Raw genomic sequence first — 19,307 nt, forward strand, 5'->3', positions numbered from 1 at the left:
ATGGCAGTATCCCATATCTTGCTATCAACTTCAGTATCATTCATTACTATATCACAAACTACCCCAAAACTTAGTAATTTAAAGTAACAACCATTCCATCCAAGATTGAGTGACATATTGACCCTCCACCAAAAATCTGCATTTGAATAAAAACCTTAGGTAATTCATATTTACATTAAATTTTAAGAAGTGCTGACTTAGGCTGCTTTTAAAAATTCAATTGTTGTGGCCCACCTCTAGTTTAATTATCCTAGGGTGAGTACCAACCATCAATGTTTTTTAAAAGCCCTTTGAGTGATTCTAATTTGCAGCCAGGGTTGAGAAACTACTACTTGTTGAGTTTTGGTATAGAAAGAAGAATATCCACAATTTTCTGAAAAGGCTATTAAAATGTTCATCTATTTTCTAATGACGTGAGGCTGTATTTTCTTCAAATGCTTTGAGCAAAACAACATATCACAACAGACAGAATACAGAAGCAGATATGAGAATCCAGTTTTCTTCTCTTAAGCCGAATATTAAAGAGCTTTGGAAAAATGTAAAAAAGTGCCCCTCTTTTCTTCAAAACTTTTGTTGGGAAAACATACTTATTTTCATAAAAATATTTTTATGTTAGCATGTAATATTTTATTATTACTTTTTAATGCATCATTAAGTATTTTTAATATTTGTGTTTTAATTCTTTTTTATTATGTTTTAATTCTAATATGGTAAACATCAAGAGAAATAAATAGTAGTTTTCTGGATCCTTCTCTTACTGGTTTTTACCAAAGCTGATTGTTAAAATTTTCAGGAATATTATGAGCTAGTTGTACCATAAGAATAAATTATATATAGAGGATTACAAAGAAGATGTTGGAGTAGTAAGCACCCGGAATCTGTCCACCCACCTAGACAACAATTGCACTGGCAGAATATGTGTCATGTGACTATTTTGGAACTCCTGAGTCTATGGAAGGTTTGCAACTTCTAGGGGGAGGTTTGGAAGATAAATTGCAGTTAATTTTAGTCAATTTCAGCTCTAAGCACAAGAGTAGCTACCTTTCCCTCCACCTCTGCTCCCCACCCTGGCACCCTGGCAGGTAGCTTTGCGCATTTCTGGAGCAGCTTGCATACAATTTGTCCGAGCCAGGGTGAGCAAGAAGGACCCTGTCCAAATACTGGTGATTTGTGCTTCGATCAATGATCGCTGCAGAGATGCAGACAAAAAACTGGGTGGTCATTGTTGTACCTACCCACATTGTTGCAAGTCACTCCCCGCTGGCGAAGTGACTTACAGGGGATTTAAAGGGATGGCACCCCTTTTTACCTTCCCCTCATTTTTTTCTTCTTCCCCTTTTGGAAGCCAGACATCAAAAACTAGGACATTCAAAAGCAACTATGCACGAAAATGGCCCATCCACTTTATGGAAGCCCTCTTGAGAGCTTATAGAATGGTGCCTTATATACTTTTTTAGTCTCTCCACTATGCATTATGCACTTTGAGGTGCTCAATTAGTAACTGTTAAATACGTCAGATGTTTAACCCTAAGATGCAGCTAGCTGTTCATTCAATGAATACCTTTAAGCATTTATGATATAGAAGAGGCTGCGCTGGGGCGCCTGGGGCGCTCAGCTGTCATGTTCCCAGGGGCCTGGGATCCAGCCCCTCATCGGGCTCCCTGCTCAGCGGGAAGCCTGCTTCTCCCTCTCCCACTCCCCCTGTTTGTGTTCCCTCTCTCGCTGTGTCTCTCTCTGTCAAATAAATAAATAAAATCTTAAAAAAAAAAAGAGGCTGTGCTAAATGCAAAAGACAGATACAGTATCTGGTAATGGAGCTTGTGTAGAGATAACATTAAACAAGTAAATGATTTAAAGTATAAGGATGGTTATTTTGCAGGGAGTAATGTGTACATGAGAGTCACTAACTTAGTCTAGGAGATGACCAGAAGAAGCCCCTCGAAGTGAACTGAAGAATAAACTGACCAGTTGGAGTAGAAGGGGAGTGTTCTAGGTAGAGGGAATGTAAAAATACCATCTATTCAACCAATTTATTATGAAGGAGGCACTCAGTAACAATTTGTTGAGTCTAGATTTATTTAGCACACATGGGCTTACCTTGGCATTAGGAGATCCAAGTGCCCTGGGTGTTCATGTAATACACTCTCAAGAATAAATAATAAGCAGAATAGAAAGATTAATAAAAATAAAATTAAAGTAATAAATATGGAATGAATAAGTTAGTTTCATAGAATGCCCATACATCACAAAGAAGAGAGTTGGGGCAAGCTCTTTAGAATGTACAACTCTCAGCACTACACAGGCATAAAGAGGAAGTCAATATCTTAATGGAAAAGAGTCTCCCAGGGAGCAAAGACTCAACACCTGTGTCCCCATGGGAGTCCTGTGAGGTGTCTTATTACTGGGTCTATAAATTATGCAGCCAAACCCTTCATTCATATTAATCAGTCTGTATTTCTTTTGTCTGTCGGCCTATTTGAAATGTGTGCAAGGAAAGTGAATGAGAAGGTTGGTAATCTGAGAGAAATAAGGCAGAAGACAGAGGCTGGGGCTGCATTTCCTTCAGGGATCAGAAGGGAGGCTGTTAATTGCTGTTTATACAAAACTTCTTAATAACTTGGTTTTGGTTCCAGATTGAATACACCTTCCTAAATGGTATGCTTAGTACTATAAAGTAGTAAATGGATAAAATCTCTTAATTGTTAAGAAATCTGATAAAAAAATCAAGGGGGAGTTTATTGAGTAGGACATACCTAAGACAATTTAGAGATAGTTAGGAAGTACCTGGGCACCTGGATGGCTCAGTCGGTTAATCTTCTGCCTTCAGCTCAGATCATGATCCCAGGGTCCTGGGATCAAGTCCCGCATCGGGCCCCCTGCTCCACAGGGAGTCTGCTTCTCCCTCTGCCTGCTCTGCCTGCTACTCCCCCTGCTTGTGCTCTCTCTCTCTCTCTCTCAAATAAATAAATAAAAATCTTCAAAAAAAGGAAGTCCATAAACTTTCTTACGATATTGCTATATATGCAAAGCTTGACATTTATTAGTTATATCTGCAATGGGGGGGTGACTTTGTTAATCTTTATGATGCTTTAGTGATAGAGTCCTTGAAAGTACCTAGGAAACATCTCAGAGATGTCAGTTTGATATGTAACTTGAGTTCCAGTGGCCTTTTTATGTTAACATAATTCATTAAGTACAGCTGTATCCTGAGGAAATTTTATAGTATTGGGAGTTCTCCAAGAGAGGGCCCTGCTACATCCCCTAAGATACATGATAAAAGGTTCTTCAAACTGATGGCCTGGAGAAGTCCACATCACAAAGCTTGCTTAGAGGCCTGGAATTCATTCTTAGATCCTAGATCAAAAATAAGCCACCTCAGTTCCTGCCTGGCACATGGTCTGTACTTAGTAAATATTTGTTGAATGAGTGTTGAATAAGAGCTTTGTGGTTACACCTCCTAGGAATTTTCCACACTTTGATTTCAGATGCCTTGTGCCCTTGGCTCTAGGTGCCTCAGGATGAGAAAGTCACCATTTCCCCGCATATGACTTCCTCATGTATTTGTAAATGCTCATACAATTCATATAGAAATGGGATCCGAGTTCCTGTGGCATGAATTCTGCTCCTTCTCCACAAAATACCATGACTTCATCCCCTGGAGAGAACAAGCCCACTTTGAGCCATTCCCCACCCTTTGACTACCATGTCTTTCAAGGTTTTCTGCCCACCACCACATGTTTCATGAAGTACCCAGAGCCTGCTGATTCTGTGGGGGAATACTCTTAAAGTTAGAAGAAGCCTCAGTCAATTCTTTGGGAGCCTGGACTATTCAGGGCTTTGAGTCAAATAGCTCTAGGATCTCTAGACCCTGTAAGCACAATGGGAGTTTTAACAGTTGTCACTTCCTCAGCTGTCGAAGGAGCAGCTCCCAGCCAGACAATGGCTGGGAGACAACCTGTGCCATCTCCAGGGTAAGGATGCCTGGCCTCTTTAGCTCTCCTGATCTTCCATGTGCCAGGGTTCCTGCAGGGTTCCTGCTTATTCCTGCCCACCTTTGGGCAAACTGGGACTGGTTGAAGATGCTTAGCTAGAGCTGAAAGATAGGCATTGGGACCTTGACCTCAGGTAGGAAAAGAAACTGGCAAGTTTCTACATCCTTCAGGCATCTCTGATGTCTCTAAGAACACTGGAACCAGAACACCAGCTCATTCTACACTTACAGCCCTTCAAAGACTCAACCTGCCACCCTTGCTCCCCATCTCAGAACTCGCCCAGCAGGAACAAGGAGGCACCTGCAGCTTCACAGATGGAACAGGTCCCAAATCTCAATCTCTTCCATCCTCAGAGATAGATGATATGCAAAGACCTGTGGAGACCAGAGCCTGGAGTTGGGCAAGAAAATACATATTAAGGGTTGCTGTGCATTCCAAGTTTTAAGGAGTACAGAGGATGAAACAAAAAAATCGTCAGATCTGGTCTGTTTTCCTAAAGCCAGCTCAGTCTCTCCAGGGTCTAGTGCCTAGTCAGGAGTGCCAACATTCCCAGGAGGAAAGTCAGGAGAACAAAAGTCCTGATTCCCATAAAGTGTCATCTCTGGTTCTGTTGCTAGGAATCAATTTGTGTGAAGTTGTGTGAAGAATGACTACAGACGATAATATGGAGACAAATGGTCTGAAATCTATGTCATGTCATATTGGCCTTCTTGGGATACAAGAACAGATCCCAAAAATTTCACAGAGGAGCAATCCCTCTGTCATCAGTATAGGTGGGACACCTGTTCCCATCTGCTGCAGATGCAGTCTGCAGGCCAGCAGGTTCTACTCAAAAAATGGACACTGAAGCATGAACAGGTATATCTGTACTTCCCAGAAGAGACACCCATCACTCATTACCTATGAGTGCCAGGAAATTCAGAGGAATTATCTTTTCTTAGGTTTTGAGTATGGGTCAGTATACTCTGTATCCTTCCACGATTTTTGCTAATGTAGGGGAATGTAATCAATAAAGACCCAGTGCTCTGCAGAGCAAGTATAAGCAGATATTTTCATACAAAATCCAAATCTCATAATTTAGACTTACTTCACCCCTAGGGAATCCTGATTAATGAGGATTTTATTTGATGACTGTATTTAAATATAACTCACCAAGACCAGCTATGTGATAGATTTGCAGATCATCAAGGAGAAGTTTCTGCTGTTGATAAAGGCTGCTGAACGCCTCCGCCCTAACCGGCTGCAGTTGGTACTCAGCAACATTCTGTTGCATAACTGGCCTCAGTTAGAAGATCTTGGAGAGGGGCACCTGGGTGGCTCAGTTGATTAAGCTACTGCCTTCGGCTCAGGTCATGATCCTGGAGTCCCAGGATCAAGTGCCATATCGGGCTCTCTGCTCAGCAGGGAGTCTGCTTCTCCCTCTGACCCTCCCCCATCTCGTGCTCTCTTTCTTTCATTAAAAAAAGAAAAAAAAAAAAAAAGATCTTGGAGAGACCGCAAAAGATGTTCTAAACACTGACTCGTGCGTGTTGGCCTCTGGAAGTGCTGTCCTGGCTCTGTGGCTCTAACTGGGCTCTTAGTTCCTGTAGCCTTGCCTTTGGACCAGCACTTGATTGCCCACTGTGGCTTTGACCCTCTTTCTCTTCAAAGGCCCCATGAAGCTCCCTTGAAAATAACCTGTCATCTAGCACTTTTATGTTTGTAAATAGTAGCTTCAGCTAGAATAAATATGAGAAAGAGAAGTAGTAATAACAAAGATAATCATAATTAAACTAGAGACTTTTTTAAAGCCTTAGTTAACTGGATTATGCTAGGGTTTTTTTGTTTGTTTGTTTTACTTACTTGGAATATAGTTGACACAGAATGTTACATTAGTTTCAGGTATACAACATAGCGATTCAACAACTCTATATGTTATGCCGTGCTCACCACTAGTCACCATCTGTCACCATACAACACTATTACAATACCATTGACTATATTCCCTCTGCTGTACCTTTTATCCCCACGAATTATTCATTCCATAACTGGAAGACTGTACCTCCTACTTCCCTTCAACCATTTTGCCCACCTCCACCCATCCCTCCTCCTCTGGCAACCATCAGTTTGTTCTCTGTATTTGTGGGTCTGTTTCTGCTTTTTGTTTGTTTGTTCATTTGTTTTGTTTTTTAGATTCCACATACAAGTGAACTCATATGGTATTTATCTTTCTCTGACTTATTTCACTTAGCATGATACCCTCTAGGTCCATTCATGTTGTCACAAATGGCAAGATCACATTCTTTATGATTGATATTCCATTGTATATATATATATATGTATATATATATATGAATTATGCTAGTTTTTAAAAATTAGCTAGAAGTACCATGTTTCTACACTCTGTGTAGATTATCTAGCATAGGAAGTATCCGTTCATTGGAAATCCCAAAAGCATTTCCCTGTAAAACTGTCTGGGCTGAAAAAATATACATATTTCAAGAAAAATTAACAACTTCTCAATTTTTTCTCTATGGTAATGGGCTGTCAGGGTTTTCTACTTTTGTTTTTTAAGCCAAATTTGGTAATGTGTACACTCACACACACACACTCCTTTATTTTTAGTGATTTTAGATGTACAGAAAAAATTGAGCAGATATACAGTTTCATATACTCACCCCCTCATCTTACCATCACCCAGCAGTTTCTCCTTTTATTAACATCTTGCATTAGTGTGGTACCTTTGTTGCAACTGATGAATAAATATCAATACATTATTAACTAAAGTTCATAGTTTACATTAAAGTTCACTCTTTGTGTTATATAATTCTATCAATTTTGACAAAGGAATGTCATGTATCCACCATTATGTATCATACAGAATAGTTTCACTGCCTTAAAAAATCCCCCCTGTGCTCTACCCGTTAATTCCTTCCTGCCCCTCCAAACCCCTACCAACCATTGATCTTTTTACTATCTCTAGTTTTGCCTTTTTAAGATTGTTGTATTGTTGGATCATACAGTATATAGCCTTTTTAGACTGGCTTCTTTCACTTAGAAATACACATTTAAGTTTCCTCATGTCTTTTTGTGGCTTAATAGCTCATTTCTTTCTTTTTTTTTTTTTTATCACTGAATGATATTCCATTGTATGTATGTACCACAGTTTATCCACTCACCTACTGAAGGACATCTTGGTTATTTCTAGGTTTGGGAAATTATAAATAAAGTTCTATAAACATTTATGTGAAAGTTTTTCTGTAGATGTAAGTTTTCACTGATAAGAGTAAATATTAGGAGCATGTTTGCTGAATAGTATGGTATGGATAGTATGGATACTATGTTTAGCTTTACAGGAAACTGATGGGTAGTATGGATACTATGTTTAGCTTCATAAGAAACTGCCAAATTGTCTTCCAAAGTGGCAGTACCATTTTGCATTCCCACCAGCAGTGAATGAGAGTTCCTGCTGCTCCACATCCTTGCCAGCGTTTGATGTTGCCAGTGTTATGAATTTTTGTGTTTCTAATAAGTATGTGGTGAAATCTAATTGTTATTTTAATTTGCAATTCCTTAGTGATATAGGATGTTCAGCATCTTTTTATATGTTTATTTTCCATCTATATATCTTCTTTGGTGAGGTGGTTATTTAGATCTTTAGCTTACTTTTTAATTGGATTGTTTTCTTATTGTTGAGTTTTAGGAGTTCTTTGTATATTTGGGATAATAGTCCTGGTTACCAGATAGTGTTCTGCAAGTATTTTCTCCCAGTCTGTGGTTTGTCTTTTCATTCTCTTAGCAGAGCCTTTCAGAAGATTTTCATTTTAATCAAGTCCAACTTATCAGATCAACCCCCCCCCCCCGCACACACACACACACACATACACAGCCTCCCATGAACCATGCTTTTGGTGTTGTATTTAAAAAGACATTGCCAAATCCAAAGTCATCTAGATTTTCTCTTATATTCTAAAATTTTTATAGCTTTGCACTTTACATTTAGGTCTGTAATCCATTTGAGTTAATTTTTGTGAAAGGTGTTAAGTCCTATTTATTTTTGCATATGGGTGTCTAATTGTTCCAGCACCATTTGTTGAAAAGACATTTCTCCACTGAATTGCCTTTGCTCCTTCATCAAAGCTCAGTTGGCTATATTTGTGTAGGTCTATTTTGGGGCTCTCTATTCTGTTCTGTTGATCTATTCTTTCTCCATTACCACACTGTCTTGATTACTGTAGCTTTATAGTAAGTCTTGAAGTCAGCTAGTGCCAGTCCCCCAACTTTTTCCTCCTCCTTCTTCTCCCCTCCCATGTCTCTTCCAACTTTTTCTCCTTTATTCTGTATTCTGTTGGTTATTCCAGATTTTTCTTCCCATGTAAACTTTAGAGTTAGTTTTTTTGATATCCACAAAATAACTTGCTGGGATTTCAGTTTGGATCATGTTGAATCTATGACCAATCTTACTGTTCTTATCCATGAACATGAAATATTTCTATTTATTTAGATGCTTTATGTCTTTCATCAGTTTTATGGTTTCTCTCATATAGATTCTGTACATGTTTTGTTAGATTTACGCATAAGTCTTTCTTTCGGTGCTAATATAAATAGCATTGTTTTTAATTTCAAATTCCAATTGTTCATTGCTAGTATATCGAAAAGCAATTGATTTTTGTACATTAACCTTTTATCCTGCAACCTTACTATAATTGCTTATTAATTCCAGGTATGGGTTTTGTTGTTGCTTTTTATTTTTTAGTTTATTAGGGATTTCTCTACATATATAATCATGTTCTGCAAACAAAGAGTTTTATTTCTTCCCAATCTGTGTATCTTGTCTTACATTAGATAGGAATTCCAGTAAAATGTTGAATAGGAGTGGTGAGAGAGGACACCCTTGCCTTGTTCCCAATATTAGGGAAAGAATATCTTGTTTTGTTTTGTTTTTTTTTACCAGTAAGAATGATGTTAGCTGTGGGGTTTTTGTAGATGTCCTTTATCAGATTGAAGCAGTTCCCTCCAATTCCTAGTTTTCTGAAGGTTTTTTTGTATGAATGGCTGTTGAATTGTGTCAAATTTTTTCTTCTTTGATTGACATAATTGTGATTTTACATGTATTTTTCAAATTATTGTCCCCCAGAGAGGATTTTTAAAAATTTCTTTTATTTATTTGAGAGAGAGAGTATGAGTGAGAGGAAGCAGACTTTCCACTGAGCACGGAGCCTGATGCAGGGCTTGATCCCAGGACCCTGAGATCATGACCTGAGCCAAAGGCAGACTCTTTTTTTTTTTTTAGAGAGATTTTATTTATTTATTTGATAGAGACACAGCAAGAGAGGGAGCACAAGCAGGGGGGGGTGGGAGAGGGAGAAGCAGGCCTCCCACAGAGCAGAGAGTCCAATGCGGGGCTTGATCCCAGGACTCTGGGATCATGACCTGAACTGACGGCAGACACTTAACGACTGAGCCACCCAGGTGCCCCCAAAGGCAGACTCTTAACCGACTGAGCCACCCAGGCACCCCAATTTTATATTTTTGTTTATATATTTATTCTATATTTCTCAAGAAATTTTTATCTCTTTCAGATTTTAAGATTGGCATAGTTATATATCAGATTCTTAAGAATTTAAACATTTATTCATTTAATAATTATTTATTGAACATGTACTCTGTTGAAGATATTACCTTAGGTATGGAGAATACATTAATAAATAAGGCTGTATGAAAGTTTTGGGATAAATTTGTATTTGGCGTAAGGGAAGGTGAGAATGAGGAGGAAAGAACTGGAAAAAAGAAGACCAAGAGGGAACTGGGCAATAGTAAATCAGAGAGGATGTGACATTTCCTGTCCCCCAAACTGTTCTCACTGAACTCTTAATTGAGGAATGGTCACTCTGTAAGGGACAGCTAACTGAGTGATGATAGGCTTCTGTGATTTCTGCAGTCCCTAACTGCTCTAGAGTTCGAATAATATCCAAACCCCTTACCACAAAATATCACACACCACTTCATGACCTACTCCTTGTCTACCTGTTCATATTAGTCATGTCGTTCCTCAAACAGTCCATGCACATGCTGCTCCATTTGCCTCCACTGTTCTTTTCCCTTTTATCTGATGGGTCAACTCCTAGTTATCTTTTATTATCTTGATCACTCTCTCAGGGCCTAAACTGCTTCCATTAAATTGCATTCTAAATAATTTCCAGTCTTTCAGTGCCCTTTGAAAAAAAAACTCAGTTCAGCTCTTTAACCTCCACCCAGTACTATTATTCCTTCAATTGCCTAGTGTTCACTGTAATTCTCACTGAATGACCAGTCTGTGCTGACCCAAGAATGAAAGGCAGGGCCTTAAGAAGACCTACTTACTATATAGACAATTTTCTAATCTCTTCTCCCATAAGAAAATTTCATTATGTTAAAACTGCTAGGTCTGTTCTGTTCTAAGGCTGAATGTGGAAACAAGGAAGTATGGAGAAAGACTGTTTGTGTAAGGGAGTAACTCAATAGGACTCCAGACAGATGGTTTCTATTTTCTCTAAGATAAAAGTAAATTCATCTGCTGGGAATGGGAAGAGGGTGTTAAGGGTTTGAATAACTGTTGTGGAAAATGGGAGAGGAAGCTGAATAAACACCAAAGATTTGGGAGTGTGCTGAGGATGGAGTGAAGATGGAAACTGAATGTGTAGAAGTAACCATCTCCCTGATGTCAAATTTTCTCCTGCAGCATTCTGCACTCCAAAGGTAGGAGCCAAGACTGGTGGTTGCACTGATTCAGGCTTTGCTGAGTGGGTACATTCAGGGATATAAGAATATAATGTACTGACGAAGTACTCAGCTTTGGCATTTGATAGTAACTTCAAATCCTGGCTCTGCCCCTCATTATGTGAATTTATGCAAATTACTTAATCTTTTCAAGCCTTATTGTCTTACTGTGTCCAATATAAGATGGTGATAATTATATGTACTTCACAGATTCAAAAGATACTGAGTGCTCTACTGCATACTGTTCTTGGACCTGGAGATATAGCTGAGATCAAGAAGCAAAAATTCCTGTCTTTTGGAAATAATTATTTAGTGAGGAGAGAGAAAATAAAGATAAATGAAATAAAGATGGCAAGTGCTTAGGGAAAACGTAAGCAGAGATAAGGTATAGTGCATGCAGGGAACTGCTATGAAAGGTGAGTAGCCAGCGAAGGCCTTAGTGAGCTGATGTTTGAATCTCAAATAGTTATGTAAGCATTAGGGTGAAGATACATATAGTGGGCTAGCAATAAATTCAAACTAACAGTCTTACTGTTAACAGTCTTATTGTCAAGAGTGCCAGTCAAGGGAGCTGGCTTTCCCCCCTTTCCTTAGGCCCTAAGGAGAGCATGCATGATTTCATGCATGATTTCGGTGACTATTACTGGAGCTTCTGTCTCCCATTCCAGACCTGGGCCCTCAAATCTCACCTTTTGCTTAAGGCCCAGCTCAAACGCCACTTCCTCAGAGGCACTTTTCTAGTAGTATTCACTATTCTCCCACTCATGTCCTTAGAGACATCTCAGATCCTCTTTCATAAAGCCGCCAGGTTCTAGTCCGAGTTCTAATCACGAAGTCGCTATCTGTCTTTGGGTGACTCACTTTAATCCGGTTCTCATTTTTTATCAGTAAAATGAAAAAATCAGACGACCCACTTTTCGGGCTTGTAATATTTTACGATTCTAAGAGCAAAACCCATATCCCCACTCCCTTCTCACAGCTCATTCAACAATCCTTTGACACCTGGTACTCGCAGTACGGGGCTCCGCAAAAGCCCAAGCCGTAGTTTGGGTCAGTCACCATCAACAGCGCAGACGACCTGGAACCCAGCGGCCCAGCCACTTCACACTAACACCTGACCCACCGCAGAAGGCCCGCCCTCCCGGCATTTCCGGTTCTTCCGCAGATCTTCTTCCGGAACACTTGCTCACGTCTGACTCCGCCCCTCTCCACTGTTAAGAGACCATTGGCTCTTTCTTTGAGGAAGCAGAGAATTTCCTGGCGTTGATTGGTTTCCGTCATTGTTGATGGGTTAGTTACAAACAAGGCGTGCCTGGTCTCCCTGGTGACGCTCTGCCGATAGCCCGGATTGGTTCATGTCCTAATCCCATCTTCCGTCCCAACTGCGAGTGGTTGAGTCCCTTGACGGGGCGCGGCGGTGGTAGGTGTCGCGGACGGGATTCCCGAGCTGACGTGGCTTAAATTTGGAAGGGGGCAGCTGGTGCCTCCGGCCGCAGCCTCTTCCAGGTGAGTGAGGGATACTCCCCAACTCCTCCCTTCCTTGAGTGTTTTAACGGTCACCCCCTGCGCAGGGGCTGCCGAAGCGGCCACACTCGGGTCCCCTCCCTGCCCCTCCTCCTCCTCCTGATTCAGTCCGGGATCCGGCCCTACACACGCCTCCCTTCACCTACCAGGCCTAGTTCTAGTTGCTCACAAGCAAGCTGGCCCCGTCAAAGGGCTTCGGGGTCTCCCTGCGCGGCCTCGGGGCACGTATGCGCGGTCTGACCCCTGCCCAGGACGTTTCTTCTCCGGGAGCAACGGAGAGGGCTCTCGGGTCAGTCCTGTCTGCTCGGCCTTGTTCCCTGAGTGGCCTGCTCAGGCCGCCCTAGGTACGCAGTAGCTGACGTCGGAGAGAACCTGCCCGGCCCCTGCGCTCAGGCCCTAAACAAACTTTGTGTCCGGAAAGGGAGGCGGGACCCAAAGGAATCAATGTTCCTGAAGGCGGAGATCACAGAAACAGTGGAGTTATAACACAAAAAGGGGGCCTGTCAGAGGATCCTGCTAATGAATTCCTGGTGAGATTCGGAGAGAGGAATGATCTTGGTCATACCATCAGCACTTAAATCCCAGGAATCAGAGGTGGGCAGGCAGTTAGAGGAAAGGGAACCCTGAAGAAAGTTCTGGAGAAAAAGAACTTGATTTGGTGGTGTGCAGGATATTTATGTGCTTAACGGGAGTGCTGTGTGGTGGGGAAGGGGAGGGTGAGTCCCTTGACAAATGAGGAATATATTTGTCTGACTTATTTAAAGAGTTCCAGTTGGTCTGTGGGGGAAAGGACGGTTTAAGTGTGGGACAGAGATATTTAAAGTCACTGGATAAGTACTTTCACTTTTGGCGATAGTTGGAAGCTTTCCTAGCTTTTAAAGAATCTTACAGTTCTTTGCAAGATGGCAGTGGAGTACTCTTTACAGAAAGGCTCCTAGGCCTTTCCAGAAACATGAAGTAATTAAATTTGTATGGTCAGAATGACTATGAATAGTCAAACCCAGTAAATGTTAAGCTGGAAATGGCAGGATTTGGTCATGGAATAGATGTAGGAAAAAGTTGAAGAGAACTAAAGCGTTGCAAAACATTAGACACTGATCGTTTCACAGCTTTTACTTTTCATCCCTTGACCATGGAATGGACATCTAATGCTTTCCTCTTCACTGCATTACATTTGTTTAACCATATCAGCAGTTCCCAAACATTTTTGCACACCCTATCAGTAAAACATTTTTGAGCAAGCATATTGCAAATATGTTATATTTAATTATGTATAACGGTGTGCATAGCACAGTAAACATATACAAAAACATATTTAAAAGGATGAAAAATAAATTCTTGCCTACTCTCTATGACACTCCCAACCCAATTTGGGAACTACATAAAGTTGTTTACTTATTTTACAAGAAGGCTGTTTACATTTCTAAGGACCTTCAGGCTGGATGGGGGAACCTTTTTTTTTGAGGACCCCTATTATTCTGGGATAGAACCTCCTAAAACCCATCTTTAGGAGATCATTTTTTCCCCCTTCTGTTTGACTCTTAAAGGCCTCCCCTCCTTTTCCCCCCTTTGCATTAATGGATTAATTAAAGGGATATTGATTTTACTTATTTATAAAAATAGTAAATCATTAACTTCTCTTGGTTAAAAAATATTAGGAATGAATCACTTGGAACGCATCTCATCACTGATCATTACATACCAGTCTGTTGTTAAAAACCTCTACATAAAAGGCTAGGCTCAATAATACTATATTTTTAATTAAGCATGTAAAAATAGCAGTATGTATTTTTGGTAAAATGAAATTCAATAAAAAAGGATATAATATAACAACAAAAATCTTTCTCCTCTAGCTACTGACCTTTTTCCCTATTCCCCACTTCCCAGAAGTAAAGCACTGTAGATAATTTCTTGTTTTCTTAAGAAACTTTCTGGTCATACTCAAGCACTTATATGTATCCTCCTCCTTTTTCTCTCCCACAAGTGGAATCATGATACACATATTGTTCTCCACCTTTCTTTTGCCACTTAATACTATATTAAGATATTTTTCTCTGTCCGTAAGTATTAAACTACCTCATTCTCTTTTTTTTTTCAAATATCATCCCTTTTATTTTTTTAAAAAGATTTTATTTATTTGTCAGAGAGAGCGAGTACACAAGCAGGGGGAACAGGCAGGGGGAGAAGCAGGCAGGGGGAGAAGCAGGCTCCCTGTTGAGCAGGGAGCCCAATTCGGGACTCGATCCTGGGACCCTGGGATCATGACCTGAGCCGAAGGCAGACGCTTAACCTACTGAGCCACCCAGGCATCCCTAAACTACCTCATTCTTTTAAAAAACTATACAGCATTCCATGCAGAAATATAAATATGTATTTAGCGTGGCCCTTATTGGACATCGGATTGTATTGTTATTAACCATCACAGACACTGCTGTACATTCATGTACATATATCCTTGTGTCCTTGTGTGAACATATCTGTGGTATAAACGTGGGATTCTTTGGGCCATACCACTCTGAATCATTTTATTTTAGTTTATGTACTGCTCGAAAAAGAGTGCTTATAGAACTATATGTAAGTATATGGGTGCTCTCATGGCCCCAGCTCTATTTTCAGCCCCAGTGAAGAATGTTGGGTGATGAGGTTACTGAGAACATAGATTATCTTTTGTATATCTCTTCCAACCAAGAAGCTTTATGGAGCTCTGTTACTAGTCAAATTAATCTCCCTTATGTTGTAGTTTATTCATCTTAAAACTGGGGATATTGATAGTACCTCCTTGTTGGGTTTGTTTTAATAATAAAAAAGTAATGAGATTAAGTTTTTATATGTAAAGGTATTGAAACAGTACTTAGTGTATAGTGCTGTGTATATAAATTATTAGCTACCATTTACTTCTGAATTTGTTAATGAAAGTTTTTTGTGTCATGAAAATTAGCTTTACATTTTGTAATTGTAAAATTATGTCATAATATTGGATATGATTTTCCCCTGCTATATAGCACCATTTCCTCTTAGCTCAAACTGATTGAGAATCACATTGAGAATTAAGGAAAACTACTGCAGCTCAACGAAGTATGCATTAAATAAATTAGAGGAGTGGCTTGGAGATCTCACCATTTTATGTGTTGTTTCTGTGGGAAAATATGTGATATAAATTCCAAAGCAAACAGATGTGCACCCAGGCATGCACTGTCTTCAGTTATTTCCTTTATTTTTTTTTATTTATTTTTTTAAAGATTTTTATTTATTTATTTGACACAGAGAGAGACAGTGAGAGAGGGAATACAAGCAGGGGGAGTGGGAGAGGGAGAAGCAGGCTTCTTACCGAGCAGGGAGCCCGATGTGGGGCTCGATCCCAGGACCCTGGGATCATGACCTGAGCTGAAGGCACACGCTTAATGACTGGGCCACCCAGGCGCCCCAGTTTCCTTTATTTTTCCATGCCTTTGTACTACGTACTCTGTGCTTAGGGACATGCCTTATATTTCTTTTTATATTTTTGTGGCTCCTGGGATTATGCACCATGCCAAGTGGGTATTTTGAAAATAATTATTTATAGCAAGCAGTGAAGACTGTGAGAAAATAATACTTACTAGATTCCAGGTGCCACCTCAACATACAAGTGTTGAGATCCTGTGGCAGCATTTGTGGAAGGTGTGGTCAGCAATGACTTTGGAAGATTGTTTTACTTGCCTAAGTGTTTTATTGAAGGTTGGCCTTGGCTTGAAGCCCTTTATTTTTTTCTTTTCCCAAGTTGGTACCCATGATTCTGTGCTTTATAAAACAGTAGCAAGAGCATTTTTTTGTCCAACAGTCACATATATTCCTTACATGAATTTACTACTGTGAACATGAGCATTTTTCCCTTTTACTAATTTTTATATATGCATTTGTCCATTTCTGTCCTATAGTGAGCCTAAAAAGAGGGGGAGATCCATCTCCTTCATTTAGCTTGAGCATGACTACTTAGTGTCTCTTTTGCCCTCTAGTTCTCAACCTTCGAATTACCTAAAGCACTTAACTGTGCTTGAGATGCCCTTCCCAAATGTAATTTCCATATTATTCCTTTTATGACAACAGCTATACAAATCACTCTTGAATCATGGAGTCATAATACTGGTCATTAGAGTGCTTCTTCTCAGTCTTCTTCACTTGAAGATAAGGAATCTGTAAAGTAACTTATGCAGCAGAGTATAGCCTCTTTCTTTTGGAGCCAGAACTGAAAGCTCAGTTCCTGGCTCCTGATTTGATGCTCTTTCCACTATACTACCTACTTTCTCATGGACCTCTTGGATTATTGAATCAATCTATGAGAAACCCCTTTTACTTTGACCTGAAATGGTACATCCTTAACAGTGATGATCTTTCTTCAGATATACATATTTTTAAGCAGTTATGTGAGAAAATTAACCCATTTTTCATTTGAAGAGCTTTTTTTATCTTATTCAGTAATGCTTATTTAGCAGACAGACTTTGAAATGTATTAATTTCTCTGAGTGTCAGTTTTCCTTATCTTAAAATGGTGATGATGATAATACTGATCTTGCAGATTTTGTGAGGATTATAGAGAAATGTATGTAAAGTGGTATGTATTGCTCAATAATTGTCACCATTAGTATTATCATTGTCCTATGTTCATCTGTATGTGTCCTTCTCGTGCGGTAATCTTTGGTAGGATGCTGGTGGAGACACACACTCCTAGAGAGGATGAGTCAGAATCTCATGGATGGTAGTGGTGGATACCAGTGGTGGGGGGAGAGGAAGATGGAGTTTTAGTTTGAGAAAACATTCATGATTTTAATTGTGTATTTGGAAAATGAAAAAATACTTTCCCAATTGAAATTATGTAACCATAACAATGTTATCGGCTAATGGTGATGTACAAAAGATATTATTTAGGGCATACCACCTTGGACGTGTACATATGTGCATATGTTTGCCCACACATGATAGTTTTACATTTCTCTAAAGGGCTATGGTTTTAAAATGATTAAGAACATTGCCACAATGTCTGAAATCTCAGTACTTTTCTATTTAGCCCTGAAGGTAGTAGCAGTAGGATCCAAACTCCTTAGAGCAGAAAGTGTGGGTGCAAACAGCAGGGCCATGATAGAGGAGAGTTGGGGGTTGGTTAGAGAATTTGAAGTGAAAATCATGGAAAATGGCCAGTGATTAAGGTTTTTGTAGGTAATGGTATGTGACGAGTCCAGAGGTTAAGTCCAGTAACTCCCTTATGGACAGCTCTAGCTATTAATTGATTTTTTTAAAGACCTTTTTATTGTAAAACAAAAATCAAGTACAAAAAACACACCGAAAAATATATAGTTTGATGAATTATTAGTAGGTGAGCATTCTTGTCATAACTATGAGGTCAAGAAATCTAACTTTGTTAGTCATCCGAGAAACTCCTCCATGTGCTCTCCCCTTCTTTTCATAGAAATCACTTCCTTGTGGTTTCTCTCTAGTTTTATCATCCAAATGTGAATCTTGTCCCCTCCTTCCCCCCTTTTTAACTTGGTATCTCTTAAGACTTTTCCTTACAATTTCTGTTGAAGAACTTAGACTTTTTGACCTGTGGAGTTTCCCACACTTTGAGAATTTCACTTTCATGGGCCAATTCAGCATATTCCTGTGTCCTTTGCATTTCTTGCAAATTAGCAGCTGGATCCAGAGGCTTCCCCACCTAGACTGAGGTTTGATCTCCGTCAAGGCTATAGGTGGTGGTATATTCTTTTATCAGAAGGCTCATAATGTTTGGTTTTGTTTTTTTAATGTTATCAGCTGTTGATGCTCAATGTCTACATCCATGAATTCACAAGGAGATGCAAAATAGTAGACTAAATATTCCAGTTCTACCATTTTGTTTTCATTTGTTAGCTGGAATAATTTTATAAGGAGATGGATCCCCTTATTTGGTTCCTGAATGGTAAAGTTCAAATAGAAAAGATCAGATAAATCCTTTACTTGGCTAGTTTTCAAGATACTTAGTTTAGATGATGACTAGTTTAATATTATGAACTTGTGGATTTAAATATTTTTCATGGGTTTCAATACATTGCAATTCATATTCCTCTTAGAAACTCACTTATTCCTTTGGCCTGTGAGAACCAACCCAATTTGGCTCCCAGGTCTCTTGACATGACTCTAGTTAATTTTTGATAGCTTCCTTGCTATTTTGTATGACAAGATGTTTCAGGCTCATTTTATACATTTCCTACTTCAGAACTGGAATTAGCCATTTCTCTAAGAAGCTCTGCCATTTAAAAAAATTTTTTAATGGGAAATAGTATTGCAAGACCCCAATCTAGCACTAGAGATGTTCATTGCTTCTTAGTCTGTCATTATTTTTAAGCCTTTTCAGTGGACAGAGCTAGGAAAATAGATGTACTAAAGTAAAAATACCTTGTAAGTTCATACTGATACTTTCAACTCAAATTCAAGATCAGTTTTTATCTTTAGGGTCTTAATTTCTTCTGTTTTATACCTGTATTTCCTTTTTTCATACTGAAAATCTGATCTGATAGAATTACTATGCCCATTAATTGCTCATTTACTTTAATTCCACATGACACATACAAATTGTCAAGGAATAACAGTACTGATACAACCACCACTAATTTTGGTTATTGAAAACAGTTCTAAAAGGTTTTTTTTCATATGCTATTCACATTCTTCCCAGTTTTTCTTTATAGTAGCCCTGTGTATTGTCAGAGCATATAATCATTAAATATTATGTTCTCTCCATCCCAGTCTTAGTTCTACAAGTAACTATACTTAGTGCTTACCACCAGTCTTTATGATGATATTTCTTTTTTTCTTTTTTTGAAGATTTATTTATTTATTTGGAAGAGAGAGAGAGAGAGCATGAGAGCAAGAGAGCGCAAACAGAAGGAGAGGATGAGGGAGAAGCAGATGCCCCCCTGAGCAGGGAGTCTGATGCAGGGTTCTATCCCAGAACCCTGGGATCATGACCTGCCCCAAAGGCAGATGCTTAACTGACTGAGACACCCAGGTGCCCCATGATGATGTTTCTTTAGTCATTTTGGTTGT

At 39.4% G+C, this 19,307-nt stretch overlaps 1 protein-coding gene across 3 annotated transcripts in view; it reads left to right on the plus strand.

Annotated features, from left to right (window-relative positions):
• The first annotated feature begins 11,995 nt into the window (after nucleotides 1-11,995).
• The window catches only part of GOLGB1 (golgin B1), a 100,312-nt gene continuing 93,000 nt past the window's right edge, over nucleotides 11,996-19,307 (plus strand). For all 3 annotated transcript variants that reach the window (XM_035000056.1, XM_035000057.1, XM_035000058.1), the window contains exon 1: nucleotides 11,996-12,236. The gene's annotated coding sequence lies outside the window, so the exon portion shown is untranslated. The remainder of the gene's footprint in view (nucleotides 12,237-19,307) is intronic.

The sequence above is a fragment of the Mirounga leonina genome, unplaced genomic scaffold (assembly GCF_011800145.1).
Source record: "Mirounga leonina isolate KUSES-001 unplaced genomic scaffold, KU_Mleo_1.0 Mir_115, whole genome shotgun sequence".
NCBI classification, from domain to species: Eukaryota; Metazoa; Chordata; class Mammalia; order Carnivora; family Phocidae; genus Mirounga; species Mirounga leonina.